The sequence below is a fragment of the Tamandua tetradactyla genome, chromosome 3, assembly GCF_023851605.1.
Source record: "Tamandua tetradactyla isolate mTamTet1 chromosome 3, mTamTet1.pri, whole genome shotgun sequence".
NCBI lineage: Eukaryota > Metazoa > Chordata > Mammalia > Pilosa > Myrmecophagidae > Tamandua > Tamandua tetradactyla.
The window spans coordinates 122,759,773-122,780,872 of NC_135329.1; the positions used below are offsets into that span (position 1 = coordinate 122,759,773).

At 39.0% G+C, this 21,100-nt stretch overlaps 1 protein-coding gene across 6 annotated transcripts in view; it reads left to right on the top strand.

Annotated features, from left to right (window-relative positions):
• FMNL2 (formin like 2) overlaps window positions 1–21,100 on the top strand; it is a 335,576-nt gene that overhangs the window by 58,045 nt on the left and 256,431 nt on the right. The window lies entirely within an intron of this gene.

Here is a 21,100-nt window from a genome sequence, read left to right on the forward strand (position 1 = left end):
CATTCAATGGAATATTATTGTGAAAATGATTGAAGTTCTGATACATGCAACAACATGAATGAAATTTAAGAACACCATGCTGAGCCAGACACAAAAGTATGATTTCACTTATATGAAATACTTAGGAGATGAAAATATATAGAAATAGAAAGTAGAGTATAGGTTACAGGGCCAGAGTGGGGTTTTGAAGGGGAATGGAAAGTTAAAGGTTAATAGGTATAAATTTTCTGTTTGGGGTGATGGAAGCATTTTGATAATGGATAGTTTTATTGAATGCAATTAATACCATTGTGTTATATACATGAAAATGGCTAAAATGGGAAATTTTGTGTTTGTATGTGTGTTCCCACAAAACAACACAAAAGTCAATGAAGGAATATAAATAAGCTTTTGGGAAAATACTACCTCAATCTAAAATTGAATCTCATTATTCATAATTGAGTGCTTGTATCATTGGGTTACTAGTGGTGGATGAATGAATGAATGAGTGAATGTGCTTGGAACTACATAGAATTCTGATTTAGGTAAGTGATTGAGAATGATTGTCTTTGGATAATTCATCTGTAGGTGCTCCAGCAGAGCCTTTACTTAAATAGAAATGTGTTGGTGGTGGTGGTGGCACCAGCAAGAGTGGAATGGAGCCTTATTTGTATTATAAAATCCAGTGGAGGAAGAGCAAGTGTGACATCAGGCACTATTCTAGAGCAGGTGTGGGAATAGATGTATATATATTTATTATAAGTGTTTACTCATATTCACTTATATTTATGTATTCATATATTGGTATGTTTACTATATGAACATGTTTATTATACATATACATTATATATTTTATTTTATAAGTGCAAATATATATATATATATAAATATTATATATATATATTCTTTTTAAAGTTTTGATGTTTCTCCAAGAGTTGAATTTTGGAATGACATAATTAGGGACTTCCTTGTGCCAGGCCCAGTCTCTCTCACTAGTGTTCTGAGTACTGCAGTCTGTTGCTAACTTTTTTCTCCTTTTTTTTCCCCCCACCTGTCAGGAATTCTTACTAGTCTCTCTTAATTCCCGCCTCTGAAGAGAACGGTACTAAAGGGCACATGCATTTTCCAACATGTTGGGGAGAAAGGGTATGTGCTTGGAAACAGATGTGGAGGCTGTAAATCTTTGGTGCTCTTGCCAATACTGGGAAGCTGTTTTATCCTCAGCATCTCCTGTTACATGGACTGTGTCTGGGGTTCTGAAAATAAATTCTTTGACTCCATGTGTCAGTATGAGGTATTGGTTGTGTCTATAAAGTGGAAGGGCTAGGCAAGCAAAGATCCTTCTGATAATCAAAGCATCTTCCTTTCTGGGCTTTTCCAGTACAAGTTTTACTTCTGTCCTCTCTAGGAAGCTGATCTGGTTCCTGTCCTCTAACTGACCAATACCTAGAATGTCAACAGAATGACTCATGTTCCCAACATCCTGTCCTTGTTCTAGAGAAGAGAACTGTTTGCCTTTGGAAAGCAGAGCTTACCTCTGTGGCAAAGCCCCAAAGCAAACATTCATTTCACACCCAATCTTTAAATCCTGTTTGGGGACTTTATTAAATGAAAGTATTGGGTTTTCCTCTTTCTACTGTGTGTGCCAGATGATTGAATTAGAGTGCTTTCGATATGGAAAGGATGGTGGAGACCATCTGCTCCAGCTCCTTTTTAAGGTTGTGGAAGCAAAGACCCAAGTGGAAGTAAAGTGATTTGGGATCCAGAAAATGGTCAGTGATAATTAGGACGACTACTAGTACCTGGTCTCCTAATTCCTGAGTCGGTATGATTCAATGGTTTGTAGTGGGATTTTGAACATTTCTTTTGGTTGCCTAATTAGAAGACGTATTTATGCAAATGATACTGATATTGCTGATGTTTATGACTATGTGTCTATATAACACAGTAAAATCTTCTTTAAGAATACGTATCATGCAAATTGTTATTCAGAAGCTGAGAAGTTGTGGAGGAATAAGAATTGTCCCCCACATCAGGGCATTCTGTTGCAGATTAGCCTTGTGACAGGTTTTGGGCAAGTCTTCTCTCTCTCTGGAACTTTATTCAGGAGGCTGGGTTAAAATGTCTCTTGTACTTCAAGGTTCTGCAGTTTTGTGACTTCATATGTTGTGCATCTTTACCACAATAATACAAAAAGTCTCCAGTGTGGGTAAGTCCTTAACCTTGAATTTCAGTAATAGAAAACAGGAGTTTCATGTTATTTACATAGATGCTGTCTGTCTTGTCAAAGAGGAGACGATCTCAAAGTTACATACCTTGTTCAACAGCGTTCTGAAGAACAGTTCTAGAGTAAGCTTGCTCTTGGGCAAATATGAGAGCTCTGTTAGGTTAGAATCTGTGTTTCAGCAGAGAAAAGAATTGGGGGGGAAAGGGGAAAGTGATTGGTATGTGGCAGCTGGGGACAGGTCATTTTATTGTGTTTCTCCTTTTAGGTGTCTAAAATGCCGTGGTTGAAGATAATTTTGCAAGCTCTATAAAGATGGTCATTTTAAGTCTTCCCTTGACTCATGCTTTCTAGTCTTAGATTCTCATTTTTCATGATGGTGGTAGTATTTTTGCCTGAATGGTATTAGGGATTGAATTGTTGCTTTTGCTGTCATTATTCCCATTTTACAGATGAGAGAGTAGAGTCTGAGAGAACTTAGGTAACTTGTCCCAAATCATAGAGCTGGCATAGATGGGATCTCACATCCAAGTTTGACTTCAGAGCTCATTTTCTTAACCATATTACCTTCCAGGTGCCACATTTGAAGGAGGAGATGCTTCTTTTACATTATTTTCTTACTGGTTGGAAGTTCATTTTCCTTTTTTTTTTTTTTTGCATCGCTCCTTAGTGCCTAGCACAGGACCGTATAAGAAATTTTAGTCGCTGATTTGAAGTTACTGAATGTGATAAATTGAAGAAACAAACAAAACAAAACATGGGTTTCTGAGTCTCTTAAACTTAGTTTGTCCTAGTTTATCTTCGCTTTGTCACTTTGTCATCTGGGGCAAAAAATTAACTTCTCTAAGCATCATTTTCTTCCCTTGAAAAAGTGCGGAAAGTATTTTCTGCACTGGGCTCTTGTGACAGTTAGAAAAAAAGTACATTTAAACTCTTCACAAAGTGCTTAGCACATGATAGGTGTGATTGATGAGTGGAAACCATTACATTATTTTTATGTTGATGGTAAAATGAATAAAAAACATGAAATGTTTCTTTCACTTTCTCTGTTTACCCCTAAGGGGAGAGTGTGGCATTTTCCCTAAATGTTTGCTTCACTCAGGGAGTTCCCAGTAATAGGATGAACGTATCTTCGATAGAGTATGAGGATTTAATATGATCAGATTCCATCTCCTTCATTTCCCCTTTCCTTATTAGTATCTTTTCAGTCATTCAGGAGAAAACCCGTCTAGCTTAAGGCACTGTGGAGTGTTAGCTGCAGCCTTGCCTGCTGACTCTTGGCAGCTGACTCCCTTCAGGGAGTTGGATGGAGCTTGCATGATAATCAGCCTCTTTTCTTCGAGCCTTTCTCCCCTCGCCTCATATTTCTCAGTTCACTGGAAAAGGCCCCAAATCTTTTCTTCAGCTGAATTGTGACCCAGGAGCCAGATAGTAGCCCTGTGCATTAAATGGGAAGGAACCTATATTTCCTCCCTTGTGCTCAGCATTTTGGCATTTGAATTTCTCTCTGCCACATTGAGTTTATTGGCCCCTTCTGCTACTGTCATCAGCCATCTCTTCCCAGTACTGGGTAGAAGTTTCATAGGTTGTGCTTGCCTTGTCCATCATTTGCCCAGCGTCATCAGCTAGGGGTGGGGCTGGAATTTGAAAACATGGTAAACGGCACCTCCTGGATGAAGGCAGGTATCAAAGAGCTGAACCAGAGAAATTTTCAGAGGCAGAAGCAGCAGTGTGTAGTAACAGATTAGGTGTTGAATCAGAGACAGAGTGGGAAGGGAAAGATGATTTTAAAATTACAGTTTCATCTTTCTTGGGAAAATGTCTCTGTATCTTCTCTTTGGCTTACTGGGAAAAATGGAATTTTTAGGTAGAGCAAATTTTTTTGCAGTTGTTAAAATGACTCTCTTGCAGTACCTGGCACACAATAGGTGCTTATTAGATGAAAGATGCTAGATAGACAAATAGGGTCCTGTAGCTGTAACAGATGCGTTTGATATTTTTAGAGACGGAGGTATCTCTTGTGAAGGACAAGAGTTGGCCTAGGTTGGAAGAACTGTCTTTCATCTTGGAGTGACAGATGGGGCCAGAAAGTGGCAGGGAGCAGGGGTTGGGAAGTTTCTCTGTGTAGGTGGGTTAGTTTAGCTCCCAACTCAGAATAATTTACGTATTTGAAAATTGTTCAAGGAAGAGCCTTGGGTCAGCTTCTGCTTGTATAGTAATTGACAGAAACTGAGTAGTTATAAGTTACGATACTTAGCACACACCAACAGCCACTTTTCCAAGAACTTAAAAATGCAACAAAAACCAATCGCTTCAAACTGAGTGACTCTACCTTGTAGTCTTCATCATAGCCTAATGTTCTGCTTCATGTCTTTGTTGTATTATGTTTCTTAGGATGAGTAAGCCTTGTCAGTTGGTTTATAAAACATTAAAAGATTTAAGCCTCTGAGGAATGAGTCAAAACAAAAATATCTGGAGCTTCATATTTGCTGGTAAACTGCTGGCTTAATATTCTTTTTTGTTGGTTTCTCCCCAGCTACAATCTCAGAAGGTCAGAAATCAAATGGAATTCAGACTGCTAGACCTGGATGAAATACTGTTGTACATTGATTTATAAAATCAGCCTTTAGCAGATGCATTAAAAAAAAAAATAGAAATTGACTCGTTAACCGGGAAGAAGTATTTGCAGTTGGCTTTGTAAGTTTCCTCTCGGACTTTTAAAGTTCTGAGTCAAGAATCTTTGGAATACGAGACCATGCATTCTTTTCTTCCTTACCCCTTATTCGTTTATATAACAAGATATTTAGGTGCTCCAAGGAAATAGAGGTAAAATTATTTTGAATGATTAGCTCTGTTCTACCTGAATATGCCATTTGCAAGGCTTAAAAAATTCATATTATTTGGAGGATTAGGAAAATGGCAGCTGGCGAAACCACCTTTAGTATGTTGACAAAATACCACTTCATTCATTATTTATACGTAGCAGTATTTTCAGGGGTAATAAGGTAGAGAGAGGAAGTAAACTTTTGGCCCTGCGTTAGACTAAACTATATTCTGAGAGTATTCTTTAGAAACTTGAAAAACAGGCAGAGAGCAGGGAATGGGGAAGTTAAGGGGTGTGATAAAAGTTGTGGGAAAGGCAGTTGGTGGGAGGTTTTGCAGTCTGTGGTGTAAGCTTTTTCTTTGATGTGGGTTATATTTGATTTGTATCAAACTGATATATTTGCGTGATATGTGGGATAAATTAAATAGGGCTGAAGTTGGCATTAGCATGACATAACTGCTGAGGTTGACTCGGGGTACTGGAGGACATGGTATTGTAGTCCAGTTAAGCAATGATCAGGACCCGACTGACGAGGATGATATTGTTGCATTATTGAGGATTTAATACATGCTGAGCATGGTGCATGCCTTGCTTCATTTCATCTTTGCAATGACCGTTTCCAAATGGTAGTTTAGAGAAACAAATCATTTGCCCAGCATCATCCAGCTAGGGGTGGGGCTGGAATTTGAAAACATTTTGGTAAACTGCACCTCCTGGATGAAGGCAGGTATCAAAGTAAAGAGTTGAAGCAGAGAAATTTTCAGAGGCAGAAGCAGCAGTGTTCAGTAACAGATTAGGTGTTGAAATAGAGACAAAATGAGTAGTGAAAAGATAATTTTAAAATTACAGTTCTGGAGAAGAAGCAAGATCAGAGTGCAAGTAGCACGGGTAGCAGGGATAAACAACAGCAGCTCCGTCTGTCATATTCGTGGACTCCTCTTTGGAGAAAAGAGCAAGTAGCTTTTTAGGAGTGTAATTTCACGTTTCAACCTAAAAAAAAAAATACAGCTGTGGCTCCAAGTGCTTCCTGGAGCTGTGCAACGCAAGTGTGAGCACAGTGCCTTTGTGTAGACTCCTGTCCCACGCCTGGGTGTTGTTTGTAGCGGCACATTGACACCCTCCTCCCAGGTCTTCTGCTCACAACTGGTGAGCTTAATCCAGGGGCGCTCAAATGCACACATCATTCTCTCATTTAGCTCATGACCTTATTGGCATCTCATTTCAGCAGCATAGTGATAGGCATTGCTTTGGTAATAACCTACCTGGGAAGGAGTGTATTTATTCTGACTTTTCACATCAGCCCTGTATAACCACGAGGAGAGCCACCTCTTAGTCGGAGTTCATATTGAGTGGTTGTAGCATCCTGGAAAACGGTTGTGCTGCAGCCCCAGAATTGCTGTGCCTGGCGAGCCAGCAACAGGTAGCTTATGAGATTTCTCACTGACTCAGGAAGGATGCTGGTCATCTTGAGTTTGGTGCTGTGCCTTCGTCAAGAGGGAATGAGTGCAGGGGCCTATGCCTAAGTGACCATTGTGCCACCCCCCCCATGTCTGTTCACGCGTGGCTCTTTAGGATCATGATGAGTCTTTAAAATGTTTCTATTCCCTTTGTGCCAGGCTTTTTATATTCTTATTTTTCTGTGTAAAAAAGTGAATATTCTCCAACAAAGGATTTATTTGATTAAAATAAGTGTACCCTCTGGAAAGAATATTGTGTGAGCAGTATAGCCTTGCAGGCAGCTGGCTGGCTGCCTAGAGGTATAGTTTGTGACCCTTGCTAAGGTTCCTTTCCTCAAAGTCACTAAATCTACTGGCAGCTGTTAATCACCTCCAGTTAAAACAGAGCAAGCACCTGCCCCCCAGGTCGTCTCTGGGCTCCTTAGAACAATACTTTTTAGAAGACATATTCTCCTTTTCTCCCTCCATGCTCCCAACAAATATTTCCTATAAGAGAGGTATCTTTGAAGCCATTGGTTACTTTGTGATTCCTTTCCTAAAGGATAGCCTTGTTTTGAGAAGAATTACCTTGTTTTGAGACGAGTGAATATATATGGGTAAATTTTTTAAGGAATATTTTTTGTTGTGAAATATAATGTATATACAAAAATGCAATAAATTTCGAAGTACATTTTAACAAGTAGCTATAGAATAAATTTCAAAGTATGGTATGGGTTAAGTGCCACAACTTCAGGTATTTCCTTCTGGCTACTCTAAGACCCTGGAGACTAAAAAGAAATATCAATATAATGATTCAGTAGTCATATTCATTTGTTAAGTCCTATCTTCTCTGTTAAACTCTCCTTCTCCCAGTTTTTAGGGATATTTGGGCAGTGGCCTATGGGTAAGTTTTTTTTTTTTGTTTGTTTGTTTTTTTATACATGGGCAGGCACCGGGAATCGAACTGAGGTCCTCTGGCATGGCAGGCAAGCATTCTTGCCTGCTGAGCCACCGTGGCCCGCCCTGTGGGTAAGTTTTTGATAAGAATTGGGGAAGGAGAAATTCTGAGAAAGGAAAATGAGATGATTCTCCCTAATATAAAGCTTGAAGAAAGAGCTGACGTAATTAGGCGTATCTGTGGGGGGGTGTGTCACTGAAGTGGGCATTTACACACCATCAGTGGGCAGAAGAGTGGTGAATGAGAGGGAGAGGCTTGCCCAAGTCAGGACATGTGCCCTTCCCTTGGGAATGTGTCCACAACCAGTCTTTGCTCACATGACCCATGTGTTTCATTGACGTTACTCTCCTGGAGGGAAGAGGTGATCTAGGAAGTCTGGTGTCAAATCCATTGTTGTCCCAAGAGGCCTTTTCTATAGTTAACCCACTTTGGTCTCAGTAAAGGGCCAGCCAGCTGTTCTCCAAAATCTTAAGTAGAATTACAGCTCAGCTCTTATTTTGCGGGAAAAAGGCCTGATCGTTTGTTCTCTCTACCAACTAGGCCCTGGTGTAGTTCCTGTTTTCAGCTTCACCTCCATTTCTGTCTTATTACATCTCAGCACATTCCTAGCACTCAGAACATTTTACTTAAATGACTCCCGTGTGGCACAACTTCTGGGGAGCTGGGCACAGGGTTCCCTTTTATTTGGTGTCATAAGCCCATCTTGGCACCCTGTGGTCTCGAGCTTTCAATTAAGGTTACAGCTAATTCCCTGCTGAACAATTTAAGTGAGCAGAGGTGTGTGTTAGCGCTAGTGGTCCTGAGGTGGCTCCACAGCTGAGAACACAGAAGCACCTGGAGTGTCATTTGGACATCAAATGCTCAGTCACATAGTCATTTCTTGGGGTTACTCTCTGTCTTCCTAAGATTTTTGTGCCCAGTGGCATTTCATCAGCTTGACTGCTAACTGCAGGCTTTCATTTGCTTTACTGTGTGCTGTGGCTTTCTGTGTAATTCTCTATTTGACCTGTGTAAGTGAGACTGGTTCTTACTGTTTAGTATTGTCTTTGAACTCATGGCAGGTGGCATTTGGAGCTGAAAGCTGCCTTTGTGCATTGTTTTTCTATGCTAAATAAGACACCGAGAGAATACTAAAAGATAGACTTTTCCCCAAGAGTAAAAGGAAAAGGGAGGATAGGAAATATGCCCTTTTGTATGAATCTTGTCAGATCTCTTTAGGGGAGGATATTTTCTGGTTCGCTTTTTCTTTCGTCTTATTTCTCTTCTTTCCTTCCTTGCCTCTGTACATGAAATATATGTTAAATTTTGAAAATTATGAATGGAATTTATACCAGTCTTTTGCTGAATTGATTTTAATTTTGACTTTTTCCTGGATGAGCTCTTTTTTTCAAGCCCCCATTAATAAGAGGCACATTTTTCTTATGACAACAAAATTCGTGTTGTTGAAAGAAGTAAAAAATTTTCATTTCTGGTCTGGTAGGTATCAAATCTGGCTAGATAATCTGGTATTCAAAAGAAATTAGATCTCTTATCAAGGAGTAACAATTGGATTACAGGGATTTCTGACAGAATTTATATTGATAAATACCAAGAGAATCAAAGGCTGTTTCGTAGAAAATTTTAAGCCTGTTCATTTCCTTCTATCATTCTTCTTTCCTCCATGTCCTTTTCCTCGCTATTTTCTTTCCCTCTCATTTCCACAGCATCTCCACACTATCTCAAGTGTTGATGTGTTTCTGTTCTCTCCTTTCTTAGTCCTTTTCTACACAGAAGACAAAATAGGCCTTGACTAGTTTTGATAAAGATATTGAAGTTATCATCATCTTCAAGGAAGGGTTGGGGGATAATCTTCATGGTATTTCTTCATCCAGGGAGGAGGAATGCTTATGTGCCTATTATAAAACAAATGAAACAAAACAAATCTACCACCAACAAAAAACTAGGGGGATGTTTTGATGGAGAAAATGAAGAAGTTTGAATTGATCAAAGGATAAAATTACCAAAATACTTGTAGCTAACAGTTGCATTAAAGAAAAGAAATTCATTTAAAAGGTGGAAAAATAATCTCTTAAAAAGATATTTAGGGGCAAAACTAAAATGGAAACTTATTTCCATTATCCTGTCTTTACCAAGTCCTTAGGTGTTTCTTTTGCCTTTAGTTTGAACCACATCGATTTGTTGTTTTATAGTTCAAAAATGGTTGAATAAAGAGAGAAATTAGACAAAATAAAGTTTCAGTGGCTGAGAGGTTTCAAGCAGAAATTTCAAGCCGAGATTTCAAGAGTAAAGAGGTTATCCTGGAGATTATTCTTATGTATTATATAGATATCCCTTTTTAGTTTATGGTATATTGGAGTAGCTGGAGGGAAATACCTGAAACTTTTGGACTGTGTTCCAGTAGCCTTGATTCTTGAAGATGATTGTATAACTATAATATATAGTTATAGTATAACTATAATATATGTATATAAGCCTTTAGGGTGCGACTGTAAGATTGTGAAAACCTTGTGTCTGATGCTCCCTTTATCCAGGGTATGCACAGATGAGTAAATAAATAAGGGCAAAAAATAAAATAATAGGTGAGAATAAGGGGTAAAAGAAAATATTAGGTAGATTACAATACTAGTGGTCAATGAGAGAAAGGGCTAAGAGGTATGGTATGTAAGGGTTTTTTCTTTTGTCTTTTTATTTTCTAGAGCGATGCAAATATTCTAAGAAATGATCATGGTAATGAATACACAACCATGTGATGATATTGTGAGCCCCTGAGTATACATCGGTATGGATTGTATGTGTGTGAAGATTTGTCAATTAAAAAAAAAAAAGGTTGAGTAGCAGCAATCTCGTGTGGTTCAATCCAGTGAATCTGAAGAGGACCCTGAGACCCGGGAAGGTTACTGAGCAAACCCTTTCCCCTCCAGTCTGTCCTTGAACCTCAGTAAGCAGAAAAATGTGATAAAGCTATTTTGTTTGACTTGATTGTTTTGTTCCTTTCCCTTCTTCTCTTTTCTTTTTCTTTTGATGGAGCTAACAGATATGAAAGAATAAAGGATATCTGTGTAGGAGAGGCTGCCAGCAAGTCAAGATGACTGATATTTTTTCGGATTGGGCAGGCAGCAACAGAAACACACTACTTCTCAACACTAGGCCGATAATTACACCCAGGTTTTAAGACAAGGATACATAGAGCCAGCCTCTGTAGAAATGAGTGTATTTATTTCCTGGTCATTTTGTTGGTTGTCTGAGCTACATCGTGTGGCCTTGAGGAGCAGGGATTGTGCTATTTTTCATTGCATTCCTGACATGCTTAACAGAAAAAAACAAAAAACAACTCTGCTACACAATCTACTGTAGTTGATTGATGCCGGGAAAGTTTGCCGCACCTAACAATAGTCCTTCTCTATGAAACGCTCCCTTGATACTTTTAGAACCCATTATTGCTAACTAAACAGTAGTGGTTTTATTACTGTTCTAACAGAGACTGGTACTTGCAGGCTAGGGCGTGGGGAGCTGAGAGGCAGGGCCCTTGGGCAGGAAAAATGGATCCCTTTCCATGATTGGTAGCATCCCTCAGAAAAGTTGTTAGGCAGTTTCAAATAAAACAATGTGATGATCTGGATGCAGTACGGGGTCTAATGTGCATATGCAAGGATGCACTAAACGAATTATCTCTAGCAGGGCTTTCCCCAGAAAGAATCAGTAAGACAACAGAATTTTCTATAGCATTTTCTAATGAAGTGATTTGCTTTGCTAACAGTGCATGGAGGGGAACAAATTTGTCGTGAAAGATGTGGATGCTGATGGTCACGGGACTGGGACAGACTTGGCAGGCTCCTCACTGCGGGCAACGAGACAGACCCGAGTCATGGCATCTGCCCCCTTTCATGCTTCTTGTACTGTACTTGGGGCCATCATTTTTTCCCTCCCTCCTTTCTTCCCTTTGTCCCATTTTAGACTTTTTTTTAACGTTTTTTTAATTGTGAAAAATAACATACAAAACAATAAATTTCCAAGTATATTTTAACAAGTAGTTACACAACAGATTTTGAAGTTTGGTATGGGTTACAGTACCATGATTTTTAATTTTTTCTTCTAGCTCCTCTAAGAAACTGGAGACCAAAAAAATATATCAATATATTGATTAAGTAACCATACTCATTTGTTAAATCCTATCTTCTCTATTCTACTTTTCCTTCTCTCTTTTTTCTTTTTTTGTGAAAAATAACATGTATACAAAAACAATAAATTTCAAGCACATCACAACAATTGGTTGTAGAACAGATTTCAGGATTTCACAAATTTTAGGTTTTTATTTCTAGCTGCTCTAAGGTACTGGAGACTAAAAGAAATATCAGTATACTGATTTAGTACTTATACTCATTTGTTAAACCCAACCGTCTCTGTATAACTTCACCATCACCTTTTGTCTTTTTCTTACTCTTTAGGGGTATTTGGGCTATATCCATTCTGACTTCTTGATGTTGGAAGGGGCTGTTGATAATATGGGATGGGTGAAGGAAACTAGCTGATGTCCTGGAAAGGCTGGCTCCTCTGGGTTTTAGGACTTATCTGGTCCAGGGACCCATCTGGAGGTTGTATGTTTTGAGAAAGTTACCCTAGTGCATGGAACCTTTGTAGAATTTTATATAATGCCCTAGGTATTCTTTAGGATTGGTAGGAATGGTTTTGGTTGGGTTTGGCAAGTTATGGTAGGTAGCAATGTCTAACTGAGGCTTATGTAAGAGTGACCTCCAGAGTAGCCTCTTGACTCTATTTGAACCCTCTCAGCCACTGATACCTTATTTGTTATACATCTTTTCTCCCTTTTGGTCAGGGTGGCATTGTTGATCCCACAGTGCCAGGGCCAGGCTCATCCCTGGGAGTCATCTCCCATGCCTTCAGGGAGACTTTCACCCCTTGATGTCATGAACCATGTAATGGGGAGGTCAATGGTTTCACTTGCAGAGCTGGGCTTAGAGAGAGAGGCAACATCTGAACAACAGAAGAGCTCCTCTGGAAGTGACTCAGGCATACCTATAGGTAGGTTAAATTTCTTTGCCACATACATAAACTTCATAAGAGCAAGAGTTAAGATCAAGGGCTTGGTTTATTGATTTGTGTGTCCCTAATGTTTGATGCAGTGTCTGGGTTCTCCCCAGTGGTAAAGTTTAATAGTTCCGTATTTTTTCTCCCATCCCTTGATACTTTCTAATTATCTGTCTAATGTACTTTGGGATGTATCCAGGCATTACATTAAGCTCTACAGGATTAAAGGCTTTCAATTCCTATTCTGGGCTCCCTATGTTTGGATTATTTAGATGATCTATCCAGACAGGTTGAGTTCGATTATGTGCTACAGAAAATTTAGATTCTGGACAAAAATAGACCTTTTTTCCTTTGGTCTCAAAGAGTAGGTGAAATTCTGAAATACAGGCAATGTCTTCTTTACCCCTGTATGCTGAGTTGCCTTAATCCTGACCTGACTGGCTTTGTTAGTATCTCTAAATACTATAAAACAGCCTCTGAAAATCCAGAAATAACAATTACCACTCCAGACTAGATGTGACAGCGATAACAGTCTACAGTCTAGGTAGAGTTTTGTTTTTATCTCTTATTTTAATGGGTTTCTGTACTCATTTACCTTTAAATTGATCACTGATATGAGTTTAAATCTACTTTCTGACAATTTTTTATTCAACTCATTTGTTTTATGTTCTTTTTCTCTTTTTTGCCTTTTGGATTAAGCAAAAATCCAAAAGGCAAAAAAAATTATTCCATTTTTCTGGTCTATTAACTTGTTAATGATACATTCTTTTGCTGTCTTCTTCACTTACTTCTGTGTTTTTATATACCGCTTTCATTTGGAAAAGTTCATGATTCTTAATGCACCTTACTGGCAGTTGGGATGATTTTATCTTTATTTTCTATTTATATCCTTCCCTTGCAAACTCTTATTTGCTGAATTGATTGGGGAGCCTGCTGTCCAGTGTCACTTTCCCTTGGAGACAACTCTGGGCACATGCTGATACCCCTCAGTTGAGTTGTCAGCTCCTAGAACAGCAGGTGTGAACGTTTTCTTTCCGGTTTTCCCATGAGGCTGTAAGTTCTTTCACAGCAGGTACTGCTCTGTCCCCTTGTGGCATGACATCTGGCACACAGTCGACTCTGGTGGATATTTGAATGAATTCGCTTATCTGAATCAGATGCTAGGAACCACCTCAGAGTTAGTTTGCAAGTTTGAGGAGTGTCTCTCCCGACTCCTGCTCATTTGAGATAAGCTCTTTAAACCTCAGCAGCTTCTATCAGTCCCTTCTAACTTTGTTGAATGTTTCTGTTCTTCTTTTCCTGATTCTAACACTGCGCTGTCGTATGGACATCTACATTAACTGTGAGCCATACTTATGTATGTACTTGAACACATATGGATGTCGCTACTTTTTCAAAGCAATATTAGTAGATAATGACAGTAACTAGTGACTAATATTTTGTCTTCAGCTTTGATGTAGAATGAGCTATGTTCAAATTTATTTATATGAGCCCAGCAGGGTATAGCCCTCACTGTTAGCCTAACACTGTTAGGCTAATGTAATAACTTCCTATGCCTGCCATAACAAATTATCACAAATTGGGTGGCTTAATGTTTCGGTTTGCTAAGGCTGCTGGAATGCAATATACCAGAAAGGGATTGGCTTTTACAAAGGGGATTTATTAGGTTACAAATTTACGTTTCTGAGGCCATGAAAATATCCAAATTAAGGCATCAATAAGAGGATACCTTCATTCAAGAAAGGCCGATTGTGTCCGGGCTTCTCTATCTTATGGGAAGGCACATGGTGATTTTCTCAGCTCCTGTGGGTTCATCAGGTATTCTTCACTTGGTTTCATCTCTCTGCTGTCTGTGTTGCCTGCGAGTTCTCTCTCATAAAGGGCTCCAGGAAAGGAATAAGACTCACCTTGAATGTGCAGGGTCACGTCTCCATAGAAACAACCGAACCAAAAAAGCCCACCCAACACTAGGTCTGTCCCCACAAGATTGGATTAAAAGAACATGGCCTCGCATTATATAGAGAACCCCTTTTTAGTTTAAGATGTATTAGAGAGGCTGGAGGAAAGTGCCTGAAAATGTAGAGCTGTGTTCCAGTAGCCATGTTTCTTTAAGATGACTGCATAGTGATAATAGCTTTTGCAAAGTGACTGTGTGATTGTTCTGATGCTCCTTTTATCTATAGTATGGACAGATGAGTAGAAAATATAGATTAAAATAAATAATAGGGGGAAGAAATGTTAAAATAAATCAGGTAGAGGGAAATACTAGTGGTCAGTGAGAGGTATGGTATGTATGAGGCTTTTCTTTTTTCTTTTTATTTCTTCTGGAGTGATGTAAATTCTGAAAAATGATCATCGTGGTGAATATACAGCTATGTAATCATATTGTGAGCCATTGATTGCACACCAAGTATGGAATGTTCAAATGTTAAGAATGTTCATGTTGTGTGTTGATTGGTTTTATTAATAAAATTAAAAAGAAAAAAAGAACATGGCTTTTCTGGGGTACATAACAGCTTCAAACCAGCACACTTACAATAACAAAAATTTATTCTCCCTAAGTTCTGGAGACTAGAAGGTCAAAATCAAGGGTTGGTTCCTTCTGGAGGCTCTGAGGGAGAACTGGTTCCCTGCCTCTGTCCTACCCTCTGGCAGCTGCTTGCATTCACTTGCATTCCTTGGCTTGTAGATGCTATGCTCCAATCTCTGTCTCCATCTTCCCATGGCCACCTTCCTGTGTGTCTGTGTCCTCTTCTTTTCTACTAAAGACTTCTCATTAGATTAGGGCCTACTCAGGATGATCTCATTTTGAAATCCCTAACAATATCTGCTAGGACCCATTTTCCTAAGAAGGTCACATTCACAGGTTTAATTGAATCATATCTTTTGGGAAGCCATCTTTCAGCTTTCATGAAATCTTATGGTTTTTCTAACAGTTGAAGTGAAAGACCAAAGCTAGAATTGAATATATCGGTGTGAATATCATCATTTCATTGCTCAGCTGCAGCCTTTACAAATGCTTCGCAGTTGAAGTGCCTAAATCCATAGTTGTCCATTCTGACTAGGCATTTCTGTGATTGAGATTAAACATTTGAATGAGATTAAACTTCAGTTATATTTAATTTTAACTATACCCTGGTGTGATAGATTTTAATTTCCCAAGTGTAAGTAGCCAAGACAATGAAAATGTGGGTGAGATAGGCTAACATGATTCAAGGCAAAACTCTAAAATCTACCCGTTGTGTCTCCGGTAGTTAGTTAGAGCAGCCTCTACTTACTAAACCACATTATGTTCAAGGGTCTAGAAAAAGAGCCACTGTGGCTCCTAGATGGGCAGTCTACTTCCAAGGAGGCTTGAAATACCGAGATTTGATTTGGATTTATAGATCTGGGTAGTCAACCCTTAATGATTCGGGTATAGGTTATCCTGTGTGGTTATCTGCAGTGATTGTTTTCAATTCTTTGTTGACTTCCACATTTATCATTTATCATTCTAGTCTGATTAGGGAATACAGAGCCACCTGAGCAAATGTAATGCAGCATAGACATGCAAATCTGACGTGCAAGATTTCTTGAACTAAGTAGAAAATATGTGGCTATCTGTGACTTTGGATGATTCGTGCCACTTTTCTGCTCCTTGAGGGTCAGTGACTGAGTGATGACTATTTGAGGTTTGTGTGGAACTACCCAGAAGAGTTGGGGAGCTCTTTGAATGGCATTGACGTGCAAAGGAAATTCCTTGGCTTTCTGTCAGCTGAACTTGCTGACTGGGGAGGCTATGGTAGCAGGGAAAACAGATGTGCTTTTGGTCAGTGTAGTGTGCGGATGGTGAGGCCAAGAGGGTGTGAGGCAATAGTCTAGGGCAGTGCAGCTGTGGGATGTGCGAACACAGAGGTGCTCCCGTGATCGCTGCACATACACCCCAAGATAAATCAAGGCCTTGAGGCTTAGGAGCAAAGGGCTGGTTCTGAAGGCAAAAGATTAGAAGGAAGAAAACATGCCAGTGCGTGATGCATCTCCTTCTTTGCTCTGTTCTTGTGTACATTTCCCAGCTGCTTCTCCAACATATGACGTTACCTTCCATGTGCCTCACTGAATGTGTGCTAAAATTCAAATGAACCTGAAGTGTTTTTTTTTTTTGTCTGAACCCATCTGTTTCTTTGCACAGCAGTGAGTCTATGAGTAAATGCATTGATTTTTTTAATTACACAGAGCAGCTCTTGTGGAACAGTTGGAACCTAGAAAAGTCACCGATTACTCCATTACCTTCCAAGCGGTGATTTCCTTTTCATTTTCATTTATATCCATAGCTTAAAAACTTACATGTTTAAACAGAGTTCACATGTCATTTTGTATCCTAGATCCCAGTTAATATTTTATTCTGTTCTTTTTACCTTTAAAATGACTATTTTAAGTCATGTCTTGCTGGGGTCCATCTTGAAGTTTGAATTTAAACCAAGAAAGCAAATGTAGACAGTGTATAGCAGTGTGTAGATACCCCAGAAAACACCCTCTGAGGAAACATTAGGGCATCCTATACTCCGCGTTGGCAGAGTACAGAACTCTCAGAACTTCCTTAGTGAAGGTATGTAACTGGGTGCCATGGAATATGGGAGAGACTCTTCTGTTGTAAGAGGCAAGTCATGAAAGGCCGTTTTTAGCCATGCTTCTGGTGAGACAAAAATGGGCTAGACCAGGGCTAATGGCAAGCATCAGAGACAGAGCAAAACTATCCAATTCATTATCCTTCCCCCCAAGGCTTGAGAGGCTTTTAAGTAGATTGGAAAAACTTTGAAGGGGTAGGGAAAGCTTGAGAATAATTTACAAGTATGTCCCCTGCAGTCCAGTTTGTTGAAAGCCCAGTTTTATCATAAGTCTAAGACAGTGATTAAGCAAAGCATTTGAAAAAAGAGTCTTAAAATATCCAGTTAGAAGAGATTAGAGGGTATGGATGCCAGAGTATCTAAAAAGAGAATAGGGAAGCAAAAAATGAAAGTTTTGTGACAGGACTAATTTAGTCACCAAAAATTACGGAAAATTTCGGAATATACAGAGAATGCTTGTAAGCAAAATGAAACTCTTTGTAGCGCTGGGCTTAAAAATGTTTACTGAAGAGCTTCATTTGTTAGTATGATTTCTAAGAGTAAAATTGAACACTATTCTAAATGTCATTAGTAAAAATCTGCCGCCCATTCCTATGAATACTTTTTAACCCAAACCTTTTAGAAAGAAGCATCTATTTCTGAATATTATCCCCAAAAAGCAGTTATTAATAAAGTTCCCCCAAGAGAATAGATATTTGTTCTCCAAGGCAGAGGTGATTAAGTCTGTTCTTAGCACCCCAAGCATTGGGCGTCAACTGCAAGTTCATCAGTGTTTTAGGAACAAGCTGACCAGCCACATCCGAGTCCAAAATTGCCAGACAGATGCACTCTCCCCACTGATTATGTGGAAGTTTATAGATAAGAGCCAAAGGAAGAATGAACAGACCTGGGGGATTTCATCCATTTCTGTGGAATTAAACTACCTGGTGGTGTTCCAAGCTTTGACTTTCGTGATGACGGTACATCTGTAAAGATACTTAGTGTTCTAGTTTGCTAGCTGCTGGAATGCAATATACCAGAAACGGAATGACTTTTTAAACGGGGAATTTAATAAGTTGCAAGTTTACAGTTCCAAGGCTGAGAAAATGTCCCAACTTAAACAAGTTTATAGAAATGTCCAATCTAAGGCATCCAGGGAAAGATACCTTGCTTCAAGAAGGCCGATGAAGTTCAGGGTTTCTCTCTCAAGTGAGAAGGCACATGGTGAACACAGTTTCTCTCTCATTTGGAAAGGCACATGGTGAACACGGTCAGTGTTCCTCTTTCATCTAGAAGGGCACATGGCAAACATGGCATCATCTGCTGACTTTTACTCCTGGTTTCCTGTTTCATGAAGCTCTCCGGGAGACATTTTCCTTCTTCATCTCCAAAGGTCGCTGGCTGGTGGACTCGGCTTCTCATGGCTATGTCGTTCTGCTCTCCTCTGCTTTCTCTGAATCTCTCTCTTTCTCCAAAATGTTTCCTCTTTTATAGGACTCCGGAAACTAATCAAGACCCACCCAAATGGATGGAGACACACCTCCACCTAATCCAGTTTAACAACCACTCTTGATTAAATCATATCTCCGGGGAGGTGATCTGATTACAGTTTCAAAGATACGATACTGAATAGGGATTAGAAGAAATGGCTGCCTTCACAAAATGGAGTTGGGATTAAAACATGGCTTTTCTAGGGGCATGCATCCTTTCAAACCAGCATGCTCAGAAACCCACTGGTGGGAAGAATTGATCAGGTTTCACTCTAAATCTTACTTTTAGAAGCTGCATGAGATTGAGCACAAGACTCGGGATAGGAAGACTTGAGTTCCACGCTCAGATTTGCCTGAGAAATCTAGCATTGGCTGCTTAATCTTTCTGCAAAGTTTACTAGGAAGTGTCAGATGCATCATGTATTTGGGAGCATTTTAGAAATGCTATTAAAACTGTAAGCATTGTTATTAGTACAGTCACATTATAAAACTGAAATGAAAGAATAACTGCCTGATGCCCCCTATTTCCTCTTTCCACATTACTTAGGGTTCTCTCTCATTAGTGGGTATGAGACTTTTATTCATGTCTTTGGCTGAATTGAATGAATGGCTGCAGAGTTTGAAAAATAAATTATTGGCTTATCATGGACCTAATAGTGATTTGCTTTATCCCAAAGCTTATAATATGGGGTGCTTTAACCAACTGCAAATTAATTGTCTTCTCTCTCCATGACAGTGTTAGGGTTACAGATACCACATAAACACCACTGCTCTGTGATTCTATTTCTGGGCAGTTAATATGCAGTCACATTGGAACAACTCAGTGCCAATGTGTTGGGACCGGAGGGACAGGGTACAATTCTGAAATGTGGGTCTTTACTCACAGGTTCTTGCAAATGTGGAATTTAAGAGTGGCTGCTTACTGGGTGAACTCTATAAACCTGGCTGAAAGTGTATCGTTGATAGATATTAAGTCTCTAAATCTTTTCCTCAAATAACTCTCTTCAAATACTTCTTGAAGGACACTGAATTCTCCTAGGAAACTTTTAGAAATGTGAAATGATTCAATTGTATTATCAGCATGGTTTCCTGTTATAAGTCTCTGCTACCTTGGAATGCATTTCCTTGTATGCTGAGTAAGATGGTGTGCAGAGAGATATCACCAATAATTGATTTTAAAGGAACAGTGCAAGAATAGATAAATGAGAAAGTTTGGTTGCCTGTTATTTTGCATGATAATATGTTAGTGTACATTTTATTATATTTATATACAATTATAATATGAGTGATGGCTTTTACTGTGCTACTGTATTTTGAGTGCCTACCACATGCCAAACAGTAGTTTAGTCTGTGCTTTACATTTATTATTGTATCCAATACTTAGAAATACCTGTGAGTTTTTACCGTAGTTTTATTGATGAGAAAACTGGTTTGGATAGGTCAAAATAAACTATTTAAGGCCATGGATTTGAAATCACCTTTGTTAATCTCAGAAGGCCCGATCTTTCGGGCATATGGCTGCCTCCCATATTTAGGGAAACAGGCTTAAGAAATCCAGGAAAAGTACTTTACTGTTGAGACATGTTTTCTTTGTCACAAACAGTGCTTAAATTGTCTTGGGTTGTCTAGAAGCTCAAAGTTTCCTAGGGATTCTCCTGTTCCCATCTTTTGCCATTTATTTAAGTCCATTATGATGACCAGGTGGTTAATTTAGTTAGGTTGATTATGTGATTGTCTCAGTTCTCTCTCTCTCTCAACTGCTTTGTTGAGGTACACTTTATTTGCCATGAAATCCACTTCTTTTAAGTGTAGATAAGACTGACTTTTAGTAAATTTATACAGTGATGTCAATATCTGCACAACCAGCTTTCAGAAAATTTCCATTGTCACAAAATGAAATTTTGCACAAGGTGTCACAATTCTTAAGTTCTCTTTTATGGTATCCTCCTGATTTGATATAAGGTTCTCTGGCTGGCCATGAAGAAGAAGGAACAATTTAACAAAATTAAGTGTTTACACTTACATGGTGCTTGCCACACACTAGCACTTTGCTAAGCACTTTATGAAGATTAACTCATGTAATTCATTGATTCTTCATAGCACTGAGGCAGGTACTCTTTTTTTTTTAATTAATGTTTTAATTGACAAATCTTCACACACATGCAGTCCATACATGAAATACAGTCAGTGGCCCACAATGTCATCACATAGTTGTGTATTCATCACCATAATCATCTTTTAGAACAGTTGCATCACTCCAGAAAATGAAATAAAATAAAAAAGAATAAGCTCATACCTCTCATACCCTTTATCCCTCCCACACATTGACCCTGGTATTTCCATCTGCGCAATTTATTTTATCCCTTATCCCCCATTATTTTATTTTTTATCCATATTTTTTTTATCATCTGTCCATACCCTGGATATATGGAGCATCAGACACAAGGTTTTCACAATCATATAGGTCACAGTGTAAACATATTTTTATATAGTTGTCCTCAAGAATCAAGGCAACTGGAACACAGCGCAACAGTTTCAGGTACTTCCCTCCAGCCACACT